At 31.5% G+C, this 13,600-nt stretch overlaps 1 protein-coding gene across 2 annotated transcripts in view; it reads right to left on the bottom strand.

The window, feature by feature from the left end:
• The window catches only part of ncoa1 (nuclear receptor coactivator 1), a 109,084-nt gene extending 95,484 nt beyond the window's left edge, over positions 1 to 13,600 (bottom strand). For both annotated transcript variants that reach the window (XM_686652.10, XM_009294874.5), the window contains exon 1: positions 13,107 to 13,600. The gene's annotated coding sequence lies outside the window, so the exon portion shown is untranslated. The remainder of the gene's footprint in view (positions 1 to 13,106) is intronic.

Here is a 13,600-nt window from a genome sequence, read left to right as displayed (position 1 = left end):
TGCGAGCGATTTTACAGCCTTAAAACATCTATAATAATTGTAAAAAATAAAGCTGACTAATTCTCAGATTTTGCCTATTGCAGGTTATTTTTAGAACGTAACTCCCGTGAATAACGAGGGACTGCCGTATAGAATTTTTTAATCTGTAGAGAATCTGTAGAGTTCAACTGTAAACATGTCATCATGGTTATTTATTATCAAGCTCTAAAAAACAAGTTTTTCCTTCCTCATTAATGGCAAATTAATAAATAAAATGAACTCTATGATTTAGAAAATAATATATTTGTGAGTTACCTATATTGTTTTTTTTCATAAATACTAGCATTTATTATTCAAATCAAGCATATGAAGTCAATTCAAGAAAATCTCAGCTTTAAAATGTCAACATTATCAAGTATTACTAAATGCTGAAAAGAAAACATCTGCCTTCCTTTATGAAAACATAATGCATAATACCTTGCTTTGTTTTCAAAACACCAAAATCATATGCTGATTATACCAAATAATGATGAAAAACTTAAAACATCAAAACAAGTCACTGTTGTACCTGAAATGTAAGCAAGTGTGCGTTATGATTTGGAAATGACATTAACTGCATTGGTAATTATGGACAAGTTATTATAAATGCATGAGTCAGTTGTATTCATTCTGCAAGCAAATGCAGATGCAGCGTTTCAAACCTTAAATGCAACCAAACACACTATAAAAAAATGCTGAGTCCACACAATTGATTTGTGGACAACATGAAGGAACTGAATTAACTTACGTTTGTACAAATTTAAGTGGATTGAACACAAAACAATTAAGTTGTCGAACAAAATCTGAAGAATTGAGTTGTTTCAGCTCATTTTAAATAAGTGAACAATTTTTTGAGTGAACAAAGTTGAATATTAATATATACATTATTAAATATAGATTTTACATAAATAATTAATACAAAATATTGATTTATTTATTTTATTTTGATGTTGACAAAATATGTATGTATATATATACAGGGCTTGACATTAACTTTTTTTGATCACCAGCCACTGTGGCTAGTAGATTTCCAACATTACTAGCCATTCGCCATTTTCACTAGCCACACTTTTGTTGTTTGGAAAATATATATTATATGCATAAATTAGACTTTGACATGCTAAGATGATTTAATTTAGATGTTGTGTTTTCCACATGCCTTCTCATTCATTTAACTTTTTGTGTGTTGTGTATGAGCTTGCTCACTGTGCACGAGCAAATGATTCGTGTCGCATTGCAATTAGTTTTTATTTCACATGACTTTTTTAGGGCTTAATACTAAAAATTTACCAAATTTATCTCTGACCACACCAAAAATAAATAATAATTTCTTTGCCACAAATTTTAAATGTGTCCAAACAAGCAATAGCTGCACATGTACTTTTTATTAAACAAAGCTTTTTCTTTTTAAATTGGCATTTAAAACGATTTATTGTCATGTCATGTCACACTAATCTGTCCTGGCTAAAGGTCCCAGATCAGAAGTTAACTACACATAAATGGGGAGTTAATCTCATATTAAAGCAATGTTATTGTAAAGGATGATAATTAAACAGTATTAACAAAAATAACTGTAAGCAAAAGAAAGAGGGTAAAACATAACGTGTGTGATAATAAAAGGATGATTAAGTGCACACAATTAATGTTATAGGCCTGTTAATAATCTGTTCAAACAATAATTAAAACGAAAGCAGTTACTACTGCTGCTTACAAAAGGATGTATGTATATATTTTTTTCTTTCTTGATCTCTTGTAAGCAGCAGGACTGTGGGTGCACGAGCATTTTTGTCTATTTTATTTCAAAGAGAACTGATCATACCAGTTTCCCACGGTTGATTCGCGCGAGTAAACGGGAGTGCGCACACGCTTTTCAATAGTCGCGCGCATCACATCACCAGTGCGCGCGAGTAATCATCCTCTCATATGGTAATCACCTGCTTTTGCTTGTGCGTTATTTTTGTCAGTCGTACTGCTTCTCGATTCTAAGATCACATTTTGAGCCATTCTTATTGTCGAACCCTGCTTTAAGAAACTACAATGTAAACATTATATATATATATATATATATATATATATATATATATATATATATATATATATATATATATATATATCAGGGCTCGAAATTAACCTTTTTGCTTGGTAGCACCGGTGCTCCTAACTTTGAAAATTTAGGTGCATCAGAAAAAAAAATGTAGTCGCACCCACCAATTATAAGCACTGTTACTACAAGTGTTATACAAACATATTTATTTCATTTGAAATCAACAGTAATCAAACTAACAACCAAATATATATATATATATATATATATATATATATATATATATATATATATATATATATATATATATATATATATATATATATATATATATTTATATATTTATATATATATATATATATATATATATATATATATATATATATATATTCAGCGCTTTACCATTTTTCGCGGCAGTAGCTCTATGTCATCCCAAGCCAGAAGGCATTGACTGAGTGATTGACAGCTGATATTTCAGTGCTAGAGCAGTGGTGGGCCAATAAGAAGAGCGTGAAGGCGGGGCAAGCGTTATGGACTTGACTTTGTTTACTGCAGCAAGTTGACAAGACAACTGTTTTAAACCATTCCTGAGCACTGCATTTTGCCTTTCAAGTGCAGACAAAGAGCTTAGAGATGCATTGTGCGTGAATGTCTCCCGAATCCGCGCATGTGGTGAACATTTTGCAGTAAAAACTGGTCACACAACAATTTTATGCACTCGCACAGATGCTTCCAAATATATTTTGAGGTCGCATAGATAAAATTTTGGACACATATGCAACTAAAATATATATATTGCCCATACATAAAGACCAATTCTAGCATTCTAGCAAATTCTAAGATTTAAACTGATTGTGCAAACATCTGTATCTCTATAAGAAGTGGTTAAAAAAATACTAAAGTATTTACTTTAAATTACTATAGTTTATTTTCATGTGGTTGCCTGACAACTGAAAATAATATTGAAAAATGAATGTTTTCACATTCTGTTTTCACAATCTGATTTCAATGCCTAATTATTACATTGTAAAAATGACTATAATTAAATTAAATATTTTTAATAATACAATTTTTTGGAAAAGAGTACTTTCATTGTGACAATTTTATATCGTCATTATATAACGAGTGGCATAAAATAGTCTTAAAATGACAATAATATTGTTTATTACAATATGTGCTATATATCGTACAACAAATAATAGTTATTGTGAGAGACCTAACTGTGAAATAAGCTAAGAAATCATTGAACCAAACCACGTTTCATACAGTAAGGTCTCACTTTAAGTACATTAAATAAAAAATCTGCAATGCTGCCCTTTAGAAGTCAGTGAGAAAGCACAAAATTAAAAGCTATGAAACAAAATGCTCTGTGTTTTCATTCACAAAAATCAAAGCACAAGTGTCTGTTTGAAAAAAAAAGATCAGCTGTTCAATGAACAAACATATTGACTCAACTAATGTGTCCACAGCTTGACTAGCACATAGGCTAACATCTCCAAATAATGATTACCGTACACTTAACATCTGTGTATAAACTGAAATGACTCCCAGGAAACGTTCCAACCCAACATATTTCAATAACATGTGATGACAATAACCTCTGAAGAATCCTTTTGGGGCACAGAAGCAGATCTCCTTAAATGTTTCCATGTGTATGCTTTGTTGAAAGAAGACGAGGGACATTGATCTGGACAATGTGCAACACAACAAAAGGGAGTAATAACAAGCTAATAACTTCCTCATTGCTGCTTCTACAAGAACATTTGAATTTACAAAATGAAACGATCAAGATGGCGATAAAATCTCTTGTTTTCACTCAGACTCTGGAGTAACTGGTAAAGCGGAACATTTATAAAATTGAAACGAATAGCAAATGGAGACCAAAAAAAATTATTCTTAAATGTCAATTTGTTTGATTTGATGCATAATATAGAGTCCTTAGCAAAAACGAGAATAAATGAATTTGAAAACTAGCATTTTTTTAGCCCTTTCTCAGTAAATATAGCAAATAAATTTGGTGCATTTAAACATAACAGTTCTATTAAACAGTTATACTCATTAAAAATAAGAGTTTGGTCACCAAACATCTTTAGGAATGTAAAGATAATACGTTTAAAGTCATTGCAAAAGTTATTGCAAAAAAATTTAAATAAAATACAACATTTCTAATATTATATTTTTCTTTGTTTACAATTACACTTTAATATTATCACATTTTTCCTGCTTATTAAAATTTTCATATCTTTTCTCAACGTTAATTTGGGTGTACTCCTTTTTGGATTCTGATCTTAAGTTTTTGTTGGATTAGTTCAAAATTTGTCTTTGGTGTACGCCAATATAACATATATAAACAAATATATCATTATAAAGCATCCTATAGAAAATATTAATTTAAAAAATATAAGTGAGGGGTGTTTATGCATTTGTACTAAGCACTGTATGTACAGTACAACTGCTCAATGACACCAGAATTGACGGATAATGCCTCATTCACACTAGCAGCAACTTTGTTTTGGCTCTGGGTGGAGAACCGCTGCAAAAGCTTCAACAGCACAAATAAGACAACAGGCCTCTGCAGGAGCTGAGAGAGGATGACGTGAGCTCTACAGGTGCTCCTATTGGCTGTTGCTCAAGAAAGTCACTCTTTATTTGCATAAAGTTAAGGATTCTCAACTTTGTCGCATTGCTCAACACGCCCACTTGGTCGCCAATGGTCGCTGTCACGCACATAGACGGATGTTGCTGGAAGTCACTCGCTCTCCGTTGAAAGAAAGGTCGCTTGATGCTTTGCCGCTGCGAGTCACTCGTAGTGTGAATGAGGCTTAAGGAAGTTTTACTTTTGGAGGCTTATTGAAAAATATTTCTATTAGACCACTGGTTCTCAAACTGTGGTACGTGTACCACTAGTGGTACGAAGGCTTCCTTCTAGTGGTACGCAGAGTAATCCAATATCAATGTCATATGTACATGCAACATATATTTCAAAATTGATCACAAACGGTTCATATATGAATATGATGACATATAGCCTATATTTATGAGGTCCAAGCAACATTTCCAGGTTTTTATTTATTAATTTTTTTACATTTAAGCACAGTACAGTGTTAATGTTCAAACTATTTATAATGTTTAAAGTGGCTGATAATAATAAAAATTCTTAATAATAGTAGTTAATCTGTCACGATTTTAAACTGCAGAGTTGTAGCTGCCTTACTGGGCCTACTACGCTACTGTATTTCAATACTGGTCATTATGGTGGTACTTGGAGGGACAATTTTTTTCTGAGGTGGTACCTGGTGAAAAAATTTTGAGAACCACTGTATTAGACGATTTAATGGAAACAATGTGGATGCTAGAATATTGTTTAAGAAATAGCATTTTAATAACAACTTTTAATCTTGGGCGTAGATGTAAGCAGGTTGTAAATAAATAGTTTAACAGAGGTTACCACAGCGGAATAGACCACCAACTATTCTGGTTTATGTTTTAGGCATCGGATGTCCTTCCAACTGCAACCCAGTTCTGGGAAACACCCATACACTCTCACATTCACACATACGCACTCATACACTATGGAAGAAACCGGATCACTAGGAGAAAATACCTACGCGAACACGGGGAAAACATGCAAACTCCACAAAAAAATGCCAACCGGCCCAGCCGGGACTCGAACCAGTGACCTTCTTGCTGCAAGATGACAGTGCTACCGACTATGCCACCATGCCATCACTGGTGTGTATTTTATTTGCTTTAAATGGATTTGTGGAGTATATTTTAGATATTTTTTTTATTAATTTATTTGGTATTTTTGTTTATGTATAAACATCATTTTGGCAATAATTCCTGGTGTTGCTGTGCAAGAAATTAAAGGCATCTTAAACATTATAGCTTATTTATGCACATGCTTTACAGGTAACTACGTGTTTTAAAAATAATGTAATGGAAAGAGGCAAAATGCTAAATATTTAGAAGAAGGTGTTGACTTTCAACCACTTTCCAGACTTCTGAAACAGCTGCTCAATGTTGACAAGTTCCCACAGCAGTCATTCCCTCAGGATTATTCAATCTCAATACATAATACAACCAATCTCTGCGTTATTTGCAAAGGCTTGGGTTTTGTGTTTACTACCAGTGACATGTTGTCCAGACTACAATTTCCAAAGCCTGAAAGTACTTTTTTTTATTTTAATTTAAATTTTATTTTTAAGGCTATTATCATGACACTTCAATAATAAATGTACAATTCAAAAACTTCAAACAATGAATAGGTAAATTCAAAGAATTATTTAAGTCACTCTGCTAAAATGTCCTTAAGAAAGCTCATTTCATAAAAAAAGCCTTCAAGAATCACTAAAGGCAGGACAGTTTACTTATTTATACAACATATATTCTTAAAATAAAGGTAAAACTGGATTATTGTTTTTTTTTTTTTTATGAAGGTAATTTTAAACCTAGTTTGCCTTCTGTGAAACTGATCAAAACAAATCTGGTTTATAATCAAAACAAGAATGAATATCTGTTAATGGGCTTAAAAAAACAAGTGATTTTTATAAAATTTTTACTAAAATATATTTTCTCTTGACATAAGCATACTCTTGATTTAATTTTCAATCTGACTTCAAACTTATTCTTCCTTTAAGCATATCTAGTCCTATATAAGAAACACAATAATATTGACCAGGGAATAAATCATTATTGCGGTGCATACAAAATGTAATGCCATCACTATGAATTGAATGTTTTCTGAGTCACAGTGTAATTTTGATATATTTTCAGTTGTAAATGTACAGTTGAAGTCAGAATTATTAGCCCCCCTTTGATTTTGATTTATTTTATTTTTTTTAAATTTCCCAAATTATGTTTAACAGAGCAAGGAAATTTTTACAGTATGACTGATAATATTTTTTTTTCCTGAAGAAAGTCTTTTTGTATTCCGGCTAGAATAAAAGCAGTTTTAAATATATATATATATATATATATATATATATATATATATATATATATATATATATATATATATATATATATATATATATATATATATATATATATATATATAACATTTTAAGGTCAAAATCATTAGCCCCTTTAAGCAATATATTTTTGATTGTCTACAGAACAAACCATGGTTATACAATAACTTGCCTGATTACCCTAACCTCTATAGTTAAGCCTTTAAATGTCACTTTAAGCTGTATAAAAGTGTCTTTAAAAAATATCTAGTAAAATATTATTTACTGTCATCATGGCAAAGATAAAATAAATCAGTTATTAGAAATTAGTTATTAAAACTATGATGTTTAGAAGCGTGTTGAAAAAAATTTCATCTCCATTGAACAGAAATTAGGAAAAAAATAAACAGGGGGCTAATAATTCTGACTTTAACTGTATACTGATGTAAATGTATATTGATGTTTACATATTTGTACTGTTATACAATATACAAATCCTTTTCAGTGTAAATTCACTTTATATTAAATATTTGTAATATGTATTCAAATTGACTATAGTGTAGTTTCATTATGAATTACAACAATCCCATGACAGAAAAAAACTAAACTTAATAAAACATCATTAAAATCAGATAATTAGCCCAATTTTATTTAAGAACAAACTAAAACTATATGAATAATATACATTAAGGTGAAACCTATTTAATTACAATAGTTATTTAAATATACTGAACTTTACAAGAAAATAAAACATGAACTTAAGCATGCATCATGGCATACTTATTCTAAATTGGAGTATGCAAATAATGAATGAGAGAAAATGAAAAAACTAAGCATGCCGTATAATGGCAACAATGTAAATTAGGGCTGCACAATATACTGTTTCAGCATCAATATCGCAATGTGTTCATTCGCTATAGTCACACTGTAGGACATATGCAATGCTGAGTTTGTATTATAATTTATCATGCGCATGTGTTTTTGATGCTTGTGATTGTATAATGATTTTATAAACATTCAGGTATCAGAAATTGTACCATTTGTGAGCTTAACTACGATTCCTTTGTTGAATTATTTTTATCATTCACTTACTGTACTTGAATACTCAGAAAATGATAAAGCATTTGACTATATCTTGAGTGTATTGGTAGATTGTTAAGCATGAAAATACTCTCAACACAAGAAAATACGGAAATGCACTGCAAATAGCACTGTCTACAATGAAAACGTGTCAGGGGACCCCAAAAAGTGTATTGTTTATTAGATTGTATGGAGATGCAAATAGTAAACATTAATTCATCAATCTCTGACTAAACATGTGCATGAAAATACTCAGAACACATCAAATTAAGAAATTAACTGCAAATACCACAAAAATATTTTATAAAATGTTTATTACATTTTACATTTTAAATTCTTTCCAATTAGAGACATTAAGTAACTAGTGAAATTGTTTTCATGTATATTGCAAAATAAAAAACATTGCTATGTAAAATTTTTACAATATCATGCAGCCCTATTAAATATGCAATTAATTTATTCACTTGAAAAAAGTTCATCCTACAAAAAAAAAACACACACAAAAAAAAAGGGAAATATAAAAAAATAGCGTAAATGTTTTTTTTTAACAAACTGACAGCTAAAATGAGAGAGTGCAAAGGGGTGTCAAAAAACAGCAAGGTTAATAAAAGCAAAGCGTGCGGCACATGAGAAACTGATGTTTTGCTCACACCGAGCTTGTTACAACATCCTGTACTTCTGAACTTTAGGGGCGAGACTGTTCCTCCCGCCTTCTCTAATCTGTAAATACAACTCCGGAGGCAAAGGAAGCAGATGCTGCACTCGCAGAAACTGTTGCCCATCGCCAAATCGCACAAGGAAAAGTGAAGTTTTCCATATCGTCGGCTTGTCATGCACTTAATGAATATCCCTCAGATGTTAATTAATATTAATCTGATAACAAGACATTAGGACAACTGAGAGCAGGGTCTCCCTCTGTTCGTCCGTTTGCTTTCCTGACGCTCTCACTCGTTCATTTGCTCATCGGCTCTGACGCTCTCCCTACCCCCACACATTCTCCCAGGCTGCTGCACAAGCTTTTTTTCTTTTTTCAAGAGAGAGATGTAGGTCAGCTCTGTGACGTCTGGGGAGGCACAGCTGAGCGCCCCTCTCTCTCCACGCTGCGGCAGAGAGACGCTCGCTCAACAACACACATGCAGAGAGAGAAACTGCAGGAGCGTGTCGCGCATTCTGCTCATACTGCAAGCTTTATTTGGCTACTGATCAATTACTCTTTGAGTTGTGAGGCAATGTAAACAAAAACATTAGGGAGCTTTAGTAGACAACACTGCAACTGCTGAGTTGTATGAAAGCGAAGTCAATTAACAGCCTTCAGATTCATTTCAAAATTAGCATCATGGTATTCATCAAATTAATGGCAAAGAGAAAATGAAAACGACTTATCCATAACAAGAATATATATATACTGTAAAGAATGTTTATATTCATTTTGCTCCTCCAGAGACTTTTGGACATCTGATTTTTGAACTTAAGTTACTCCTGTTTAGTCAAAAACACAGAAGATTAAAAAATAAGGAAGTCTGTTTCTTCTATCCCTCCTATGGCAAGTTCATGTAAGGGACATGCTTAAAATGAATATGTGCTGTTAGAATGTACAGTGGGGTGACAGGGAGCTGTGAATTCTGACCACTAACATATTTGGGGCCCTCGAAAAAAAGTACTAAATCTTTTTCAGAATAACTTGCTATTATAATTGTTATTATTATTATTATAGTAATAGAATAACTTCCTATTTTAATTGTTATTATTAGCAGTAGTAGTAACAGTAACAGAAACATTTCCTATTACAATTGTTACACTGTAAAACCCAACAGTCAACTTTATCAAATAAATGAGTGTAGTTAACTCAAAACTTAAAAGTTTATTCTACTCATTTGAAAAGAGTTTTGAACTCAGTGTTAAAGGTAATGAGTTATTTAAATACCTTAATTCACCTTAAATGGAGTAAGTTAATGGTACTCATATAGATTAGTTTAACTCAAAATATTTTGTAGCAATTGGTTTCCTCAAACGGTTTGAGTTGCCTTAACTTATTGGATTTTACAGTCCTCAGTTGGAGTTCTCTTCATTTATTGGGTTTTACTGGGCTTAAATTGCTTTGTTTACTCAAATGGATTAAGTTTACAGTACTTATTGGTTTGCTCAAACGTTTTGAGTTGCCTTAACTTTTTGGGTTTTACAGTGTATTTTTATTAGAAGTAATAGTAATAAAATAACTTCCTATTATAACTGTTATTATTAGCAGTAGTAGAAATAGAAACAGAATAAATTCCTATTGTATTGTTGTTATTATTATTAAAAGTAGTAATTGTAACAGAAAAACTTCCTTTTATAATTGTTGTTGTTATTAGATGTAGTAATGGTAACAGAAAAACTTCCTATTGTAATTGTCGTTATTAGTATTAGTAATAGTGTTGTATTCCATTTAGCACTAGTAATAACTTAATAAATCAAATAATTTGTAATATGAATCTTCAGAATGAAGTTATTATTAGCGCTATTATTACAATAACAACAACAATTTCAAGTAATGCTTAACTTTATTACAGAATTAATAACAATAATAATAATTATTATTTTTATGAAGTTGAAATTTGTTAAAAAATCTTAACACTCTTATTTAACCCATTAAAAAAATCTAACTGCATACACTATTTACCTAAATTTCTAAATCAATTAATTTGGATTAATAAAATATACTCAATAGCAAGTTACAATGTTAAAGGTTGAGGGAATTCTATACAAATAATTAGAAAATAACAATAAAAAGTACTTGATAAAATAATAACAAATACTGCTATTACTATTGTTATTGAACTCTTAAAGTAATTTTATTGAGAATAGTAATAATAAATGGTACTGCATTTGTTTTTAATTAATAACAACCATAAAAATGATGTAACAATAAAAATATAAATACTGATATAAAAAAAAACTTTTTAGCACATTATCAAGCAATATTTACAACAGCTGCTAGTGTTTCTACAGTCAAAACAAAATATTTTTGCTGCTTTGCTGTTAAAAGAAGCTAAAACAACACAATTCTTTAGATTTTTGGAATAACTTAAATGTTTTATGTTCAATCCACTTAAATTTGTTAAGTTAACTTAATCGATTTATGTTGAGTAAACATATGAATGAATGAATGTTTTTACAGTAGTTTTTATAAGTATAGTATATAATATAGTAATTATGAGGTAACAATTTAAGTCAAGTACCAACTCTCACTATTGTATAGTGTCTTAATACTTGTCTATTTGTAAGAAACTTGTTGTTTATTAGATTGAGGAAAAATAGGTTTAATATTTGAACATTCAGACTTTCTCCCTAATAATAATATTTTTGAAAAGTTTTCTTTCCCAATTCTTAATAGGTAAATCATATTAAATAGACAATTTTTTGAGTTTATTGCCATATCAGCTTCTCTGGCTATATGTCAGGGCAAAAAAAAAAACAGATCAAGTTTATCACATTTTAAAAATATAACTTTTCTATAATTATACAAAAAAAATCTAACACTTAAAAGTCATAAACAGCAATAATTAATACACAAGATAAAATACATAAATAATAATACAAGATAAAAACTATAAAAGTTTTTGTAAGGTTTACTTTTGATAAAAATTGCACAATTCTAGAAGGATTTACACTTAAAATGAATTCATTTAAATTCTCTCTGGTCAAAAAACATGTTCTGATAACATTTAAAATAGGGCATTCCACAAGTGTATGTTTAACAGTTTGGTTTTTGTTGCAATATTGGCATTTGTAAATCATATTAGCAGCCAATGACTATCAAAGTACAACATTATCCACCGTCTATTAAATGCTGTTAAAATTATGTTGTTTTGAAGTCCTAGTTACATGCAATTTCAGACCGAATACTGTAACGTTATTCAAAGCAGTATTGTAAATAATACAGGGAGCGTTGTCAATGATCAAAAATCAACGAATGTGCAAATGAATGTATGAATTTTACCTCAATGTTTTTAAGTACTTACTATGCAAGCACGCATTCTGTTAAGTTCATACCCACAACCTAACCCCAACTATAACCTGAATAACTATTAATAAGCAGCAAATTAGGAGTTTACAGAGGCAAAAGTTATAGTTTGATTTACTTATAGTGACAATTGCACCTGTGACTAGGCATGGGACGATAGCAGTTTTCAAGGTATAGAAAAGTCAAGGGTGCAAAACCTCCAAAATTTTCTGCAATACTATACCTGAGGTATATACAAGAATTTTTATTTATGTTTTTTTTAGCTTTTAGGACAACAGCATCTCCAACAGTAAAGATATCTAAAGATACTGTTTAAAATTTTAAAGAAATCTGTTTTGAAACAAATGAAAACAGCAGAAATCAATCATTTATTTCAATTATTTGACCTGACATGTTTACTGCTCCAAAATATTACAAATATTTCTTAAAATAAAAACTATATTGTGGTCAAATGGGCGAAAAGTTTTTTTTACCCAGACATTAAAAATAATATACTTTAGAGCAGTAATCACAATACCTCGAAACCGTGATACTTTTATCCAATGTTACCATACAATGCCTACCAGTGACTATTAAACTAATTATCGCAGTAATGACCGCTGAAAACAACAACTGTTGAACACTGAACACTCGAAACCATTTCTCTTGTATTATCTAAATCAATGCACCTACGTTTTCACACCTGCAGCCACGACCTGACATTAACTGAGGTGTCAATGCTGAATCCCTTCACATGACAATGGCGTGCTCCTCAATCCAATGCACTACAAAAAAACAGCAACGCGAGCACATTGCACACAATCCAAAATCATCTTCTCTCAATAACATACTCAGATCTACAATTAACTCTATGGAAGACAGAAACGATCGCGTGCGAAAGTCGTATGTTTTCCACCTGCGTGTAGGACTTGTTTAGGAGCAATATGTTTATGCACACAGCAAGTAACCCCTTCAAACCCTGTTACCCTGGACGTTAGTAAAACACACAACACGAATGCTTTAGAGTTACCTGTTTAGTCCGATCTCCTCTTACAGATGCTCTGTGAACTTTGAGAATGCTGGATGTTGTTTGCTGGCTAATACAGCCAGATGGAGCGATTAGTTATGCATTCAGTCAGATGCAAACATTTCTGCAAGCCCAGCGCCAGCGGCTGAGCTTGCATATGAGAGGTAAGTCGAGAAATGCGCAGTTCATCTTATTCTGGCAGAATAATTCCGTTAGTGTTGTGCTGTGGTGTCCGTTAAACCCTTCGGTTGAAGGCTAGCTAAGCTAACGAGGTTAGCGGGCTAATTTCAGCAGCTATTTTAAATCCAGGACGCAGTTTCTTCTCGTTAAACTCCGGGTGTTTGCTGTCGTGAATGCACTCGCGTGACGATGAGACGCTTCTTTAGTCGCTCGCGGAGCTGCAGTGCCGCTGTCATCCACGTCAAATGGTCATTTGTGTGTTTAATTCTCGCGTTGATCTCTCGCCACCGCCATTTTCATCCTCGAGCTACACAAAC

The sequence above is a fragment of the Danio rerio genome, chromosome 20 (genome assembly GCF_049306965.1).
Source record: "Danio rerio strain Tuebingen ecotype United States chromosome 20, GRCz12tu, whole genome shotgun sequence".
In the NCBI taxonomy this organism is placed as follows: domain Eukaryota; kingdom Metazoa; phylum Chordata; class Actinopteri; order Cypriniformes; family Danionidae; genus Danio; species Danio rerio.
Note: the sequence above shows the minus strand (reverse complement) of the source record. Positions and strands in the feature narration are given on the sequence as shown.